The 18,673-nt window shown below is 41.7% G+C and overlaps 1 protein-coding gene across 7 annotated transcripts in view; it reads right to left on the reverse strand.

The window, feature by feature from the left end:
- EPB41L1 (erythrocyte membrane protein band 4.1 like 1) overlaps nt 1-18,673 on the reverse strand; it is an 85,597-nt gene that overhangs the window by 46,822 nt on the left and 20,102 nt on the right. For 6 of the 7 annotated variants that reach the window (XM_072112117.1, XM_072112120.1, XM_072112119.1 and 3 more), the window contains exon 2: nt 10,437-10,469. The gene's annotated coding sequence lies outside the window, so the exon portion shown is untranslated. Of the gene's footprint in view, nt 1-10,436; nt 10,470-10,550; nt 10,673-18,673 lie in introns of those variants that run through there. The other variant, XM_072112118.1, reaches the window with a different exon arrangement.

Genomic DNA, 18,673 nt, shown 5'->3' on the forward strand with positions numbered 1-18,673 from the left:
CAAAGCAAAATTCTCTGTGACAACAGATGCAACCTAACCACCAAAATAGGAAGTCCATCCACCCATATAAAAAAACACTCCAATTTTACTAATACCAAACCTTTATTAATGTCTCTTTCTAAAGATGGATATAAGAATTTAATGGAAGTTCAGTTTCTAAACTATATATTATGACAGCTTCCTCATTTCTATTGTTGAAGAAGGAGTCCTTGAAATTAGGAAGTTGCTTTCAATGCTACTACCTTGAAGTTTCAGCAGCCTTTAAAAAAAATTAAATAAAAAATAAATAAATAAAATAAAAATAATTAAATTAAAATGTATATATATATATATATATATATATATATATATATATATATATATACAGTATATATTGTTTTTAGTTTCCTTTATTTATTCTTTAATAATAGTAATACATCGTGAACTTCATTTCTACTGACAAATGTTTGACCCAATCTGCAGGATCTGCCAGGAAACACCCATCCTGTATTATCTGGAGAGAATCGCTGATATCACATGCTTACCAGTCCACAGTCACAAAGACTTTTGTTCCATAAAAGCTTCAGGCCAGGGGTTGATATGGAAACATGATTGTAAATGAATACACAGATAACCACTAATATGCTGACAAATAGGCTATTAGAGAACCAGGATCAGAGAAATTCTCCCACAGTCCATTGATTATTACAGACTTGTGTCCCGCTCAGAGCGGAGCTTTCATCACCTCCAACAATTCCAGCCCTTTGCATCATTTAGTAGGTGCTGTTACACCTAATCCAGGTCGGAATTTTATCTGTAGCCCTCACTGTTCCCTAGAAAAGACGTCATTCCATTGATTCCAGCACAGTTGGAATATTTTCTGTAGCCCACATAGTTCCTAAGCCATCATTGCTTTTCATTTTAACAACCAGTATGTTAGTACTGTTCTGCACCGTCAGGTGGGTGGTGCCAGGCCGTCTGGCCCAGCCGAGGAACACCCACCTGACTGTGGAGAGCCTAAGTAGCATATTGATACATCTTGGGCTGTATAAAATTGTAAGCCCCTTACTAGTCTAATTTTTTCAATTATTTGACATTTAAAAGGGTTGTCCAAATTTTAATAGGGTAAGCATAAGGCTCATCCATATTATACTTACCCTATTAAAATTTCCTGTTCTCCCCCAGGAGCCATGGGTCACTGTGATCCCTGGGAAGGAGAAATCGGGACATCCTGTATCCAGCTCATTACTGTCTGCACGCTCCCACTGTAGTATTACACATATTACTGTTTGGAGGTGCGGATATCCTGGATATGCCACTCCCAATACTGATATGGGAGTGGTTATGAAGGAGGAGGGGTGCAAACAGTAATGACTGCAGCCCCCTCCATCCGCTGGAAGCCAGCAGGATGTTACAGGAACTGCCAAGTCCGGCTGCCACAGGATGTTAGAGGAAGTGCCAAGTCCTGCTGCCACTTGATGTGAAAGGAAGTGCCAAGTCCTGCTGCCACTGGATGTCAAAGGAAGTGCCAAGTCCTGCTGCTAGGGGATGTCACAGGAAGTCCCAAGTCCAGCTGCCATGGAATATCCCAGGAAGTCCCAAGTCCTGCTGCCATGGAATGTCACAGGAAGTCCCAAGTCCTGCTGCTAAAAGATGTCACAGGAAGTCCCAAGTCCTGCTGCCATGGGATGTCACAGGAAGTCCCAATTCCTGCTTACGACGGTGAAAAGAAACTTTAACATAATAAGTATATATGGGTGACCCTTTTATGGTCACTCCCTTTTTATTTTCTCTACAGTTCAGTATCAAACTTGGTGGGTAGTTTGGGTGACCATGTGGTGCCGCCCAAACCTGATCAACGCTAACATCAGTACCAGTCTGTATGGGGCTGGTTAGGGGGTCCCACATTTTGAGGGCCCCAGTGGTTGGAAATTTATCCTGTGCATAGAGTATAAATAATCTCCTTGTAGTATCTACGTACAACTTAATGGGCATCATAATGATAGCATTGGTGATAATGAAAGAGGAAAGTCACGGATGCTTTCATGCTTTTCTTAGCACAGGAGCGATCAAAGCACATTCACTTTTAAGTTCATGAATATGCCTTATTGTTTGGAAAATGGCAAACATAATATTGCAGGAAAGTTATTTTCTGATGTCACGATCAAGGCTCTTAGGCTCAGGGGTAGAATGTAATAAACTATCTACGCATTGGGGTTACTATTGTGTGTTTTTGCAGATTTGGCATCTGAATTCCTTTAGTCATCGGTACGGGGATGACAAGGCCATAGTGAAAAGCACATTATAGCTTAAAGACCCACAACACAGGTCAATTTGCTCTATGGGTTTTTTTCCGCAGAGTGTGGATGATCAAATTTATTGTTACTATACATTGCAGCGGATCAGACGCCTCCATGTCTGCAGCATCTAATCTGCTATATGTACATCCCATGGGACCCCCAGCTTAATGGGGAGCCTAAATCTGGGGACTTAATAACACATACACAGTATTCACTTCATTAAACTTTGGAATTTCTGAAATAATTCTATGCTATGTTTTAATGACTTGTAATTTTCTTTAAATGTGGTAATCCTTGAGGTTAATGTATAGGCAGATAGGAACCCATTTTGGTAATGTCAGTGGTAAATGGTCTGGTGACCACATATCAATGGATCACATTATCAAATTCCCTAGTTCTTATAAAAGAGCCCGTCTTTGTACTTTCCATTCTGTTGAGTGCTCTGTGTAAGGACCTTACATCCATAACCTAAACTTAGTACAATTTCTGTTCACTGAATAAATCATTTTGGCGGGTGTCTATAGATCTACAAAAACTTCACGGTGCATATTGCATATGAATTGGGAAAACTTGGCAGAAGTTTTCCATTGCATGGACCATACTGTGGCACTTTATATAGGATATCGGATAACAATCGGATCGCTGGGGGTCTGACCACTGGAACTCCGGTGAGCACAAGATTGGGGGGCACATTTACTCAGGGTCCGCGCACTGCGATTCTGTCGGGTTTCCCAAACAATTTCTGTTCTGAGCTGAATCGCACAGGGGATTGTGTTGCACGCAATCGGATTGTGGCACATCGGCGCCGGCTTGCGTGCGACACAAATGGGGGGCGTGGCCGTTGGACAACCCGCCTGATTCAGACAAACCGCAGAATTTAATAATACACCAGGAAGAAGATGGTGAACTCCGGCGGACCTGAGCGGGGAAGCGACACATTCAAGAAATCAGGCACACGCTGTAAGTGAATCGCGGCAGCTCCGAATCCTCGTTGGACATTCCGGATCGGTGAATGCAACAGGATGGGTAAGTAAATGTGTCCCTGGGGTTCCCATTCTCACTTATTGATTGAGTGGAAGGTTGAGCATTTATTAGGAGAGAGAGTTGGAAACTGACAACCAAGTGACCCTCGTTCTCAAGATTGGTTGGGGTCTTAGCAGTCAGACTGCCACCTGTCAAAATGATTCCCTGATCCTATGGTTAGGGGATAACAATATAACTTTGTACAACTCCTTTAAAGATGTCTATACTTTTTGAAGGGGTTTTCCCACAAAGCAAGTGGTCTGATGGGGTCCAAGGTACCTCTACCACACCCCTCGTCTCCTCCCTAAATGAGTGGAGCAGTCGGCCCCGCATGTCCATTCTACTCCATTCATCTCTATGGAGGTGACGGACATTGCCGAGCACCACAATGAATGGTGAAGAATGGACATGCAAGGCCGTCTGCTTCACTCATCTCAGAGAGAGACCAGGGGTCCGACAGAGGTTCCTTGGACCCCCAATTCTTGTGATCTGTGAGGGTCACACCACTGAGACTTAGGATAGGGCCTAACGTGTTTGGTGGGAAAACCCCTTTAAAAAGTAGTTGACCAAAAACTTGTTCAGACAACAACTATTCCTCTCTAATTCTTTATGTCACTCAATTCAGCTGAGCATGCATGTTTTCTAAATCAGGAGAAGGGAGTATGTTGTGGAGTGACACCTCTGGCCCTGGGTTATCTTCAAAATTAAACATACCAAATCCATTTGTTTCCTTAAATTATCTTTCAGGAGAGAGTCAGGAGGCCTCTATTCACATAATAGACTTTGCTGGTTCTGCTGAGATCAGCGGTTTTGCTTGACTTTGAATGATGACTCTGGTCTGCCTTAAGACCAGAAACAGAAATAAAATGCATAAAACTTGGAAAACACATATTCCAGCAAATAAAATCTGAACTCTGTTACGTAACATTTGCCATACAGTCTCAAGGTAGTCCTACACCACACAAGATAGCCTTCAGCTTGTTGGTCAAACAACTTTTTCTTCTGAATTTCATTAAATCCTGAATGCTCTACGCAGGGAAAAGTCGATAAGGAATTTTCCTCACAGCAGAGTATCTCCCTTGAATACAAAAGGGTCAGACATGTTGATATCCTACATGCCCAACCCTTATTTCTTCCATTTGTGTTGAGTCACACATCAATTGGTCCTACCGAAAATACTTGTTTTCAGTGAGATCTTTAGAGACTTTGTCTCTGGCTGAAGACATTCAATAATTTCATCTTATCAACCTGTAGGTTGTAGCAATTACAAATTTAAAGGAAAACAGCCTTTTAAAATTGGCATCATATCCTTAAGATTGTCCATCAGTGTTAATCGGTGGAGATACGACTATCGGCACCACCTGCCATTCAACTGTTTGAGAGACATTCAACGCTTTGGTCAATTCTAATATTGATAGTCTAGCTGAACCACATGTTCTGGGATCAGACAAAGACAGAGAGCGTAGGCCCAGAGACTAATCACATTCCCAGCTGTCCCTGTCTACTTGCCTCACTCTGCTTTAGCTGGTATGGGACAACTAGAAGACGTTCCCCTCCTGTGCCAAAGTGCAAAACATAAAGAAAAAGACAAGATAAAACAAAGAAGAATAGTCTTGAGAGCTGGGTCACAATAAGGAGGGTAAACGCAGTACAAAATCGCAAAGCAGAAGGGGAGCACCTTTCATTTCATGGTGCTGAACAATCGGAGGGAAGATGCAGACATGAAGTGAGGGAGCAGAAAAGTGCTGGCAGAATATGTTTCTCAATGTAATCTCATGAATGAGCGGAATATTATACAACTGGTATTACATAATAAGTCATCAGCAGCGCTTATAATGTAACCATTCCCATTCATCTACCAACTCTACAGCTATATTACAGATCCAAGGTCAGCAGAGTTGTTGAGAAACAAATACTACAACTCTCCAACTACAGGACAATTTTCACATCACCACTGGCATCAGATCCCAGAATCTTCAACTATTCTATAGAAAAAATCAAAAGATCTTATGCGGTGCACAACTCTATGTAGCCTCAAGCTGACCTCTCACAATGCAGTCACTGACAGATGCATTTTTCAATGGGCAACGTGACTTCCTGCATTACAGGGTCACCTAACTGGTTCTGCGGAGCACAGGGATGAGCCTTGTTGTTCTTTCATAGACACAGCTGTCAGTCTGACAGTCAGAAATGTAGGGCTTTAGCGGAGACACACAGGTACGCATATAAGATCCAACAACCCTACCAGTCAGTAGTGGTGCCTACAACACAGAGACTGGATTAGACGTACAGCTCCGTTCCTTGTGTAGTGGCCTGATTGGGTAACTGCAGCTCTACTCACTTTGAAGTACTGATTCGGGCTACATTCTTAGAGAACCTATCAGCAGGTTTTTCCCCACTTAATTACTAGTCCCCTCAGGTGCAGTATGAAATATGCTTTCTAGGATTCTCTCTTTTATGTGAAATCTCCCTCTCTCATAAGCAAATATGACATTTCTCATCCCATTTTCATATGAAATTAGTCCAGTTAAGTAGTTGCAGGGGTAGAGTCACTTCAGATGCCCTTATTTTTGCTTGTATAGTATCTAGAATCATGCTTTTTGTGTCGTATTAAAGATAAGAATCTCATATTTTAGATCATAACAAGCTTGTAGTTCTGTGATCTACAGAACAGGACATACAGGCAGTTAAAAAAAAATAGGTGGGAACTGGATCTTTATCTGCATCTCAAATTTCCAACTTTGTACTTAGCTTCTCGTATCTCTGGTTCTGTAGCTCACAAGATCCTTATCTTTAATATGACACAAAACGCACGTTTAGAGGTGCTATTGAATGGAAGTGATACTGCCCCAGCAACAACTAAACTTGATTGATCTTATATGGAAAATAGTCATATTTGACTTTGGAGGAGATATCTTATAGGTGAATTTCACATAAATATTCTAGAAAGGACATTTCTATTAGTTTAGTGAGGAAAAACCTGGTGACAGATTCTCTTTAAAGAGATTTTCCGGGCAATTAAAAAAACCTTGGGGGGGCTGGGTTTGTAAAAAAATAAGAACACATGTTACTTCGTTCCAGCGTTCCCGTCTCACTCCGGTACACCTGGTTTTTGAGCCCCAGCCGGAGGTTCCAGGGGGTAATTGGCACCCCTTTTCAGCCAATGAGAACCTTCCTCAGACTAAGGTAAAACAAAGGAAGTTAAGTCCCTTGGAAAACGTAAGTGATGTCCTGTGGTCCGAGGAGGGCAGTCACTGGCTGAAGCAGGTCCAGTGACCCCAGGTCCAGTGAAGTACATGAAGTACCTGAGTAAAGGAGCCGGAGCAGGGTAACTATGCTTTTTTTACCACTTCAGCATTTAATGCTGATCGTTAGAGCCCAACAGTTCTCATACTGATGACCTACCCGAGTCAGCAGTGGATTTACCCATAACACAACCCATGCAATTGCTTGTGACCCCTAGATCAGTGGTGCTATACATCCAGTTCTCCCGCAAAGAATCAAAAATTGACTGCAGGATTGAAGAACTTGGTATTTGGGTTGTAATCCTTCAGAGTGCCCAGTATTGGCACCCACAAATTACCAATACATTTTGATGCTTTGACAGATAAGGGAGCAATAAACCAAACATTTCAAGCAAAGTAATGCATTAGGGTGGTTCCCCTATATATAATGTTGCTCTATTTTCTATAGGCACGGATCCCACTGTGCCAAATCTGTCCATATAGTCCTTCCACCAAGGATTCTGTCATTTGATGGCACAAATTGTGATGTATTCTGCCGTCAAAATTGATGGAAACTCTGAAAAACCTCATCATGTAAACAAAACCATATGCAAGAGTTAATTACTGTTCAAGAAAGCCCTAACAAATTCTATATTCCATCCATCTAGCACCTCAAGCCATGACGTTAATGGCAAGTGTCATATTATCTTGGAATCGTTGCTTTAGAGAAAATTCAGTGCGGGAGCCTTGATTGTAATAGCCGCGTTATGGCACAGACCAGGCAATCTGTCTTCTCTTCTGCATTTTATGGAAGACGTGCATCACATACAATAGGATCCTTCTGCAGTATCTTATGAATGCAACACGAGAAGGATAATGAAGTACATTATAAAGTGATTCGGTTAAGTAAAGCTCCGGTACGCATTTTTTTCTTGTTCACTTCAATTAATATGGATTCTACAACCAAAATGCTATTTTAATACGCGCTATTACTACCTAAAATAAAATCTAAAAACACTCAGCTTGTGGATGCACAAGAACATGATAAGCATTAGCCTAAAAGGAATCAATGGATGATAATTCAAAGAAACCTAAGAGGGGGGAAAAACTTGAGCACGGGATTGGACTGAGAATCCTTTGGTTGGACCAGGCTCTGCAAATGGTGGACCACCAAGGTCAAGCAGAAGACAACCCCAATTTGGAGGTAACTGGAGCAATAACTAGAGGCTTTAGATAATCCTGGATATTACTTTTAGGATGATTCATACAATGGAATGGATTTTATTGTTTGGAATATACCTTATATCCTACATGAAGAGGCAGAGGTCCATTGTGGACAAATGGTGGGCCACCAAGGTTCAGCAGAAGACAACCCCAATTAAGAGGTAACTGTTGACACTACTTGACTGCCCTCTTCATTTCCCCCTCTGATTAGAGATGAGGGGACCCCAACTTAAATGTCCCCTGACTACACATAGCCATGGCTGGTAGCTAGGGGGTGCCAATTTGCCGGATTGGCTGCACGGCCAGCATTCTTGCAATCTTGTAATACATCCGGGTTGGGCGGGGCGCCCCCGACCCCGTACCCGAACTTCAAGTCTCATTTCTACCTCTACGGTACACCAGTCTGACACCGTACAAGAGACTGTAGGGGCGCATCTGTTATTGGTATACAATTGTCTCATAATTGTCTCGACTGACGATTTGTACCAAATCTGCAACTTTTTGTGACATTTGCAAACCTACTCCAATTTTCACTTTAGCCTAATTATGCCAGATTTATCACTTAAATCTATATTGATTTATCACTTGATTTATATACTACAACTTTTATAAAAGGCACAAATTCACCCCAGTCCTGACCTGGCATACCTGAGAATTAGTTGTGCAAAAATGTGCACCTTTTTTTAAACTCAAATCCAATGCAGACATTAACACCTCATGTGCCACATCTATCACGCAGCTAAATCCCGTGTAATAAATCTGACACACAAAAAGCACCTAAATCTAAAAATCTGGTAAGAGAACCGGCTAATGAGAAATTTGCAGCAGAATCTGCATAAAATACCATTGCAAATGTGCATTCATTACATGATTACAAATTTCAGTCTGGCTTTAACTGTAGTAACCCTTATGTATCTTTGACGTACAGACTATGCTCCTAGAGGGTAAAAGCAGAACTTGTAGTACCGCAATGCCCTATATAGACCTCATTCACTTGGGCCTAATGCACAGAAGCTAGGGCGGCTATAAGGAATGTGATTTGCCAACGGCTACATATCTCTTGGGAATTTTTGATGCAAGAATAATTTGGTTAATTAAAATATTTTAGGTAATTGCACATAATGAGCTGCTGTAATTCATTCTCCCGTATACCTCCAACCATGTGCAATATTTTTATTGTTTTATTCCATTATTGTTTTATGAATTAAGAACTAAGAATTAAAAACTTTCCAATATTTTTCACTATCAGGATGTTTCTCTGGAGATTTGCATGATCCTGAGCAACCAGATGTTTTGCCTTCTGTTAAATCATGTTTTTGTTTTTTTGTGGACGTGAAAAAAATAGGGAACAACGGATGCCATATGACCTGGTATGGTGTTATACAGACCCTGCTATGACAGCCATGGGTAACAGGGCGACCAAACGGCACCTTCTCAATGACTGACACCTATCGGATGATGTCATAGGCGGCACTGATTACATACACGCTGGCGGTACCCACGTGCCACCGGTCATGTGCAACTGCGGCACACGTGGACGGCATTTGATTAGATCTGATCCACATTGCCATAATGGCAAATTGCAGTAGATTAACCACCTGCTGTACTTGGGTTGCATACAACAAATATATGGTCCCTATTTTGCTATCCGTGTGCATTAGTGTGTGGTCATCTGGTCTGCAGGCCCCCTGTACCCTTCAAAGTTTGCAATGTAAAGATTGAAAGCCACAGGTAAGACCCACGACAATAATTGACATTCTGCAGGTGAGAAGTCCCATCCCCACTGGTTAGTTGCTGGTGATTTCATAGTGGTTGCCTTGACCTGTTTTTTGGACCTAACCCTATTAGTGGAGGTTCACACAACTGTTACATCAGAATCCACTACAAAAATGACTGATTTTGCATGATAGAAAAGGATAGGCCATGGGTGATAAGAAGAGGCGTCAATCTCTGCCAAAAATCTCTGTTAACGTTACAGTGCATTGTAGTGGATGGTAAGAAGGACAAAGGCTTTTTACATACATTAGTGGTCATGGGTAAGGCTGACCGCACACCAACGCTCTTAGTGAATGAAAAACAAACCGCGTGCAGGCTGAATTTCACAGGCCGACCACAGCGCCAAGAATGAGACTTTATGTAGCATAGTGATATATGATGTGAGGAGTCCCTGCTTCCCTATGGAACAGAAGTAGGATACTGTAGTCATGACTACAGTAAGGGATTCCTTGTATCGTATCTCACAATCCTGAATTCAGTCTGTGAAATCCGGCCAGTGCACGATCCGTTTGCACAGTGGTGTGCCACCGGGTTGTCCTCATATCGTCAGACATAGCACTTGTACTTATTACTAGATACTATGGCAAGTTCAGATGCAGCCTGGAAATTGGTGGTAAATCTCAATCCTAACCCACTGCGCCTAAAACACATATAATAGCACCATAAGTGAAATGAACATCTGTCGGGTCATTAATAACGACGATTATATCTTAACACCGGCTTATGGGGAGAAAGGAAGAGTTAAAAAGTAAAGGACCAGTGACATGGAATGCAAATGACGGCAGGATTAAGGGATCATATGAAACAATAGGGAGGGGGGGGGGGATGAGTAGAAGTTATGTCATCAGTTACATTCATGTTATTTCTATACATGGACTCAGTAGATGTCACAGTAAATGTTGGTACTTACAGCTCCCGTCCTCCACAGGGCTCTTCTCAGGGGCTGCAAGAAATCAACAAGAACAGATTAGATAACATTCCTCCAGGTAATGTAAAGCAATATTCTCTGCATATACTGCCATACCATTACAGGTAATGACCCGAAATCAGCGATCAGATCATGACGTGAGCGAGCTGGACCCTCGGCAATGAAGGGGTGAGCCCTACCAATAAACAGCAGAGCAGTGGGAGTATACAGGAACTAGAGAGTGATCCTCAAACAGGTTCTGGAGGGCGGTGCTGCAGACTGTAAGAAATCTCCACCACCTGCACTTGCCGAAATATTACCTGTGGAACAACTCCACCCCCTAGAGCGACCTTCACATACCTGTGACACACACACACGGCCTCACATCTGAGCCTTTATAAACTCTCCTCACAGTGTAACACAACATTACTGCACATAGAGTATACGGTACATAGATGGTGTATGTATACATAGTATACTGACCTGTACACCAGGAGACGGACAGTGACCAAGGTGTAAGTAACCTATGTATAAGCTGCTTGTCATATACTCTGCGTCATCCTATGCACCTATAGTGTTTCACTTCATGAACCAAAAAAACTCAAATAAATGAAACTATGTAGCAACAAATTTACAGTTCCCTAAAATGTCATAAAAGTGGACACTGTAACAATTGTGGAAATGACTTACTGGACACTTTGTCAGGAAACCCCTCCCAAGTTATTTGTGACTACTCTAGAGAAATGAATTATGGGACTTAAATATATTATATACCATGCACAAGCAGATGTGTATATGTGTATGGTATTTAATTTAACTTATTGGAGGTGTGAACACCTTTATACTCCGTATATTTGTCCCCTTATTTATATGTATATCAGGTACGAAAATATATTATATGGGATATATGGGCATGAGGACATTCACACGGGGGGGTTGTGATTGTGTTTTTTTAGACACAATCCAAAGGTTCCAACCAAGATCACATACTGAGGTAACACTGCGTTAAAACGCACCGTGTGAATGTGGCCTCAGTGTGTCGCTAACACACATAGGGGCTCATTTACTAAGGGTTGCGAATCGCACTTTTGTTGGACTGTGCGCTGTTTTAAGGGATTGCACGGCATGGACAGGTATTTAACCCCTTAAGGACGCAGGGTTTTTCGGCCGATTTCTCGCTCTCCAACTTCAAAAATCCATAACTTTTTCATTTTTACGTGTACAGACCTGTGTGAGGGCTTATTTTGTGCGTAACAAATTTTACTTTCCCGTGATGTTATTTATTTTAACATGCCGTGTACTGCGTAGCTGAAAAAAAATTCCAAATGTGGAAAAATTGAAAAAAAACGTCATGTGCGTCACGTTCTTGTGGGCTCAGTTTTTACGACTTTCAATCTTCGCTCCAAATAACATGCCTACTTTATTCTTTGGTTCGGTGCGATCGCGGTGATACCAAATTTATACAGGTTTTATTGTGTTTTAATACATTTTCAAAAATTAAACGAATGTGTACAAAAAAGAAAAACATTTTTTTGCCATCTTCTGACGCTAATAACTTTTTCATACTTTGGCGCACGGAGATGTGTGAGGTGTCATTTTTTGCGAAATGAGGCGACGTTTTCATTGCTACCATTTTGAGGTCTGTGCGACATTTTGATCATTTTTTATTTCATTTTTTATGTTATGTAAAAAGGTGTAAAAGTCGCATTTCGGACATTTGGGCGCCATTTCCCACCTCGGAGGTCACCGCCAGCCGTAACCGTTTTTATATTTTGATAGATCGGGCATTTTGGGACGCGGCGATACCTAATATGTTTGTGATTTTTACTGTTTATTATGTTTTATATCCGTTCTAGGGAAAGGGGGGTGATTTGAACTTTTAATATTTTATTAATTTTTTTTCTTTTTTAAACTTTTTTTTTTCTTTTTTTTTTCACTATTTTTTAGACCATCTAGGGTACATTAACCCTAGATGGTCAGATCGCTCCTACCATATACTGCAATACTACAGTATTGCAATATATGGCATTTTTGCAGGTCATACATTACAATGAGCCACTGGCTCATTGTAACGAACCTGCATAAGCTATGTAGCCTCGTGTCAAAAGAAGACCCGAGGCTACCATGGTAACCAATCGCCGCCCCCCGATGACGTTCGGGGGCGTGGCGATCGGAAAAAAGATGGCGGCGCCCGCGCGCCGCCGTCTTTTAAACGCCGCCGGCGACTTTGCCGGCGGCGTTCAGAGGGTTAATAGCCGCGATTGGTGCAAGCACCGACCAAGCATTAAGGGCTTAACAGGTGTCTGCGCTGGGATTGTGTCGCACGTGATCGGATTGTGGCACAGCTGCGCTGACTTCCATGTGACACAAATCGGGGGACGGGCCATCAGATGACCCGATGATCCGACTCATTGTATCGCAAGACAATGCACTTCATGCACCAGGAAGAAGAAGGTGAACTCTGGCGGACTGGAGCAGGGAAGCGACACATGCAGGATATCGGGCGCACAATCTTAGTGAATCACGGCACAGTGTATTGTCATCAGACAAAGCACTTTCAGTGAACCAGCAACCGCGTAAGTAACGCGATGGTTTGGGTGCCACAAGAGAGGGCCATAAATGCCCATGTAGAGGATCAGAAACACTCATTTGTGTCTAAGAACTGATAAAGCATTGGAAAAAATAATCATCTTTTTATGTATAAGACGCTCAGCATGCAAGTGCTTCAGAGAAAGGCCAAATCACTTACTGTAGACAAATCCAGAAAATCAGGTCCACCCCTAGTGCACTTGAAAGATTATTTACATATTCCTGAAGGGCTTCTAAGAAATTCTGTTATCTCCTATACACAGGATAGGGGATACTAAAATGATCGATGGGGTTCAGACTGCTGGGAACCCATTCCCCTAAATGATAGAGCAGCAGGATAAATGTGTGTCCTGCCGCTTCATTCAACTTTAAGGGAGTGTTGAACATTGCAGAACACAGCGTTCAGGTATCTCCAGAACTCTCTTTCACTGTCTATAAGAGTGCCAGAGGCGACCCATTCCCATGGGTTCCATAGTATTAAATGGAGAAGCAGGACGGATGTCCATCAATTAGTGAGAATGGATCCCCTGCTCTTGTGTTCAGTGGGTGGCCTTAAGTTGGATCCTATCCACAGTATAGGATAATAATAATAATCTATTATCTAATAAACTTCATCAATGTATGGCCACCATGGTATGTTTTTGTTTCTATAAAAGTCTCCTACATGTTTTGTTTTGGAATATATTTGTGACCTGACAGACTCACTTTAATTTGTGAGGGAACCTGGAAAAGTGTTTAGTTTCTTTGCAGTGACACTGCTGTATCACCTTTCATATAGGAAAGTTATCAAGATAAACCACTAGACTCCTAAGCACGTAAAAAGTGCAGATGTAATAACATATGGATTGGTCTTACTGTTTTCCCACAAAAATATATATATCAATCTTCAGAAAAGACTGCACTTTCAATGTGACCAAATTATTCGGGGTGCGCAGGACAGAAACCTTGTGCGTTGGCAGGAGGAGTGTAAAGACTGGAGCATGATATGCCCAGTCGTGATAAATTCTCACCAGCGTCTTAAAATATGAATTAAATTATTAGATTCTTAAATCCATTACAAAAATTTAATACTAAATAATTAGGGCAATTTATTTGAACTGATGCATCTCACCCCTCTTATTCCATTCCTTGCTGTCTAGAGAGCGCTCCGACCTCTTATGGCACGCATCTGGAGACCTTTGGCTGGCTTAGGTTTTCGCTATAAGTTTTCTGGCACAAATAATATTTTATTACTCAAGCAAAGGCATCCTTGAATCCTACCCAAAAGTAAAACTACACATTAGATGGCAAACAATAGTCATGAGCCAATAATGTGCCACCCTTAGTTATTCATCAAAAAGAGGGCAATTTTTGTTTCCTATTCGTTCTCATTGGTTCCAGTTGAAAACAAGAGGATTCATTTAGACTTCAAGTTGTCTCCGACCTATTATAGCATCAGGCAGATCCAACAATAATGATACATAGATGTGATCTAACCCTAGAGTCATCTGTAGATGTCAGATAGATGTAAGATATGAGGTAATGCCAATTTGCTGAAAGAACTTGGCATAATTTCTCATTAATATGAAAGTATCGGAGTGATTGTTACATAGCCTGAAGCTTAATCTACAGCAATAAGTTTCTCTAATTGAAAATGCTATCCTATAAATTTGGGGGGGTATTTATCAGGATTCTGCGCCACGTCAGCCCTGAAATAACCGCAAATGTTATTAAAACGTATTGCTAGAACTTGCGACGGGGCTCTTAGTTAACGGCGCATGATAAATAACTCCCATAATGCTGATATATAAAACCTGTAGAAGGAAGAGACACATAAGGTGATAGATACATAGTTTTGAATAGATCCCATCAATCTTGCATTTTATTCATTAAAGAGGTTGGCCACTATCACAAAACTTTACCAGGAAGTGCAAGACTATAATGGAGTTACCCTTATTCTGAAAGTTTGCTGGGATACGTGGGTCACATGACTCCCAGGCAGCAGGACTCAGGACTTCCTGTGATGTCCGATGTCGTTCTGGAGACCATGCAGTCGTTACCGTTTGCCCGCTACATTTTTTTTATTACCACTCCCATATCAGTGGTTGAAACACTGGGGCACATTTACTAAGGGTCGCGTGCTGCACTTTTTGGACCGTGCACATTCTTCATGGCTAAAATGGCTTGCACACGTACTTAAGAAGTGTCTGCGCTGGGATTGTGTCGCATGCGACCCTTTTGTTCCGCTTGCCGCCGGCCGCTCTGAACTGATTTGGACCAAGTGCCGTATTAAACTTATCTTGCACACCCTATGTTAAATGTGGACCACAAAAAAGATGGTGAACTCTGTCGGACCAGTGCGGGGAAGCGACACATTCATGCTTTCAGGCGCATGATCTTGCCGCAGCATTATAAGTAAATGTACCCCAATGTGCCAGAGACTTTCACAAATCCCTGCAAAGTTTTAACAGGGTAAGTACTTTATTGGTGAGCCTATTAGGTATGTAAAGTTTTGTGATAGTGGCCAGCCATCCACTTTTCTATGCCTAAGGGTCCAGTGGGCGGTCCTACTTGACTTATTAAGTTATTGAAGTTTCAAAGTTGTACAGTTCTACAATGTAGGATATTAATCACTGATCAGGACTCACTCTTGAACTGAAGTAATTAAAATTGATAAAATCTGTTAAATTGACCTTTTTCCCTAAAACTATACAACAGCACACGGACGCATCCTTTTTTTTATATCATGAACTTATTATTCACTGATCCATTTGAACGCTGAAGGAAACTCAGAGAAGATCCTACCTTTATTTTTTGGCACAAAAATATTATACACGTGTGGTCCATATTTATGATGCAGTTTATAGGTAACACAATCGTGTGACCTCATTTGCCAGTCTCCTTTTTGTGCACATCCGCAAAATCGCATGACCTACGAAGAGTTTTTACAGACATATGCCAAGGCAACAAATTACACACTGATGGTACAAGGATTGCAAAAACGGACCCCAAAACTGTGGTTTTATGACCCTAGAACAGCTACACATTCATGTCTAACCTTAAGTCAACCAAAGTTTTCTTTAGTGTTAAAGGACACCTGTCATCAGGTCTGTGTCGCTAGTCCTGTCACCTCTACCTGTTGGAGCAGCTCACAAGGATCCATCCCAGCCTTTATCTAGTTATTTCATACATTATTCATTGTAAAATCATCTATTCTTTATTATGTAAATGAGGCTGGTCACATGGTCAGAGGCAGTGATGTCACCCCTGTCCCCCCTCCCCTCTCCTCCCCCTGCTCATGTCTGTGTGTAATGTATAGTAAAGCATTGCTAGTGTGTGTGCTGCATCCTCCTAATATACAGGTGAGAGACACAGACATCAGCTACACATGAATCTGACATGTTCTGCTATAACATGGCTGCCTGGAGCTGTTGTATCTCTCCTATACACACACACATGCACACACAGGCTGCAGGGGGCGTGGCCACCAGCACCAGGAAGCACATCATTATACAGCCTCACACCATTATACAGGCTGTCAGTCAAGCACTGGGGGTGTGGCTGTGTCTCCCACTCATGAATAGAGTGGACAGCTTGAATATGCTAATGCTTCATTGGACATTTCACAGGTCATTTGCACACAGCTTTAGGACCTCATTGCTTAGGGTTACAGGCATGTAGAGGGACAATGAAGGGATAGAGGCAATGCTCTCTAATGGCAGTTTATGAAAATATATTTAGTTTAGGGGGGTTATTTTGCATGACGGGTTCTCTTTAAGTTTCAACATCATGTTTCGGGGTGGAATAAGTCGACTCTGCCTTATCCTGTAGACTTGACCACATTTTCTCTTATGAGAACTTTAATAGCAGACAAATATGTCTTCTGCTGTCTTATCCTAAAATGTATCTCATTTACACATATCCTCCCCAGACTACACTATGGTAGAATGTGCAAGGACTATTTAAAGGGAACCAGATTTTACCTTATTAAACTAGCAGCCCCCAAAGGTAAAGTTTAAAATGTACTTTCTAGAATAAAAACTCCTCCAATGTCATGTGAAAATGTGCAGAGAAGACTCATATTTGAAATTAGTCAAGTTTAAAACCTTCAAAATTATCTTCTGTTCTGTATGACCTAGAAACATGCTTCCGGTGTCATCTAAAAGATAAGAATCCAGTCTTGCACATTGCATCAGGCATGTGGTTTTGTGAACTACTGGAGAAACAGCTGGATTCTTGGATTTTTATTCGTACCTCCCATTTTTAACTATTTCTTTAAATGAAAGAACCACAAGCCTGATGTAATCTAAAAGATGAGATTCTTATCTTTAATATGATACCATATTTTCTGGTATAATTGATTTGAAGATGGAGGCATCTGAAGTGCTTCTCGCCTGCAGCTTCTAAACTTAAAAGGGTTTTCCCACAAAGGAAAGTAAGGCCCTATCCACGGATCCCGCAGAACACGAAAACGAGGGGTTCGTCGCCGCGCATGAAATTGTCAATCGCCACGCTCACGATCTCCGTCAGCTTGATAGAGATTGATAGACCAGAGCGGTCATGCACGGCCGTCTGCTCCATTAATTTGACGGAGACCCTCGTTTTCACAATCTGTGCGGGTCTCAGCCCGTGGAAAGGGCCTAACTTGCCTTTTTGGGAAAACCCCTTTAAATGGGTTGTCTGGTTAATAGCAAGATAGGCCCTATCCACAGGATCCACTGATAAGTGGGGGTCTCCGTGATGAATCACGAGAATGCGGGTCCATTGTACCCCAGTTACGCCCAAGATCGGCGGAGCAGCCAGTCCAGTCTCTATGGCACTGACGGAGATAGCCAAACATCACACTCGTCTGTCTGCTTGTCTGTCAACTCTATAGAGATAGGGGATAGGGCCCATTTTGCTATTAACCAGACAACCCCTCTAACTTATCTCAGGCAAAATATGACTCTTCTCTTCTCATTTTCACATGACCTTGGAGGAGAACAAGTGAGATTTCACATAAAAGAGGGAATTCTAAAAAGGGACATTTTATACCCTACCTGTGTGGTTAGTAGTTTAATGAGGTCATATCTGCTGACAGGTTAAAATACAATATACACTGTATACTCCATTTAATACTCAATTTAGGAACGGTGATTTTATTTTCCTTCTCCATAGATAGTGGCCCAGCTATTATAAGTCCACCTCACTTGTAAGGCACCACAGCGTGACAGCTAATAGACGCTAGTCTGTGTGTTCATATCAATGAGTAAAGCAGTATGCGACCTTGACTTAGTTTGACGTTGTCTGGCTACAAAGATAAAAAGAGGATTGCAATAAAATGCGGAACAAATATCTGCCACAGTCTCTGTAAGAGTTGATGGCTCTTATATCATACAATACTCCTAGAAAATCACACATTTATGCTCCATAACAGACTATATGACACAGTTCAAGTTTGACATGGCTAACCTAAGGGCACTGAGAGGTGCCTATGTCTAAACGTGTTCTCCTTCACAAAAGTCACTGTATAGTTATGTATTAAAGGGAACATTAATGGTGAAAGGTATGTGAGAATGTGTAAGGTAAAGGTCACGACAGCAGCTCCACCGCTCCACAAAACCGATCTCCGTAGAAGAGGCCAGTAACGGGACGTAGGTACAGTATGTACTAATAATCTAATAAAAGGAGAA

Source organism: Engystomops pustulosus, chromosome 6 (genome assembly GCF_040894005.1).
Source record: "Engystomops pustulosus chromosome 6, aEngPut4.maternal, whole genome shotgun sequence".
NCBI lineage: Eukaryota > Metazoa > Chordata > Amphibia > Anura > Leptodactylidae > Engystomops > Engystomops pustulosus.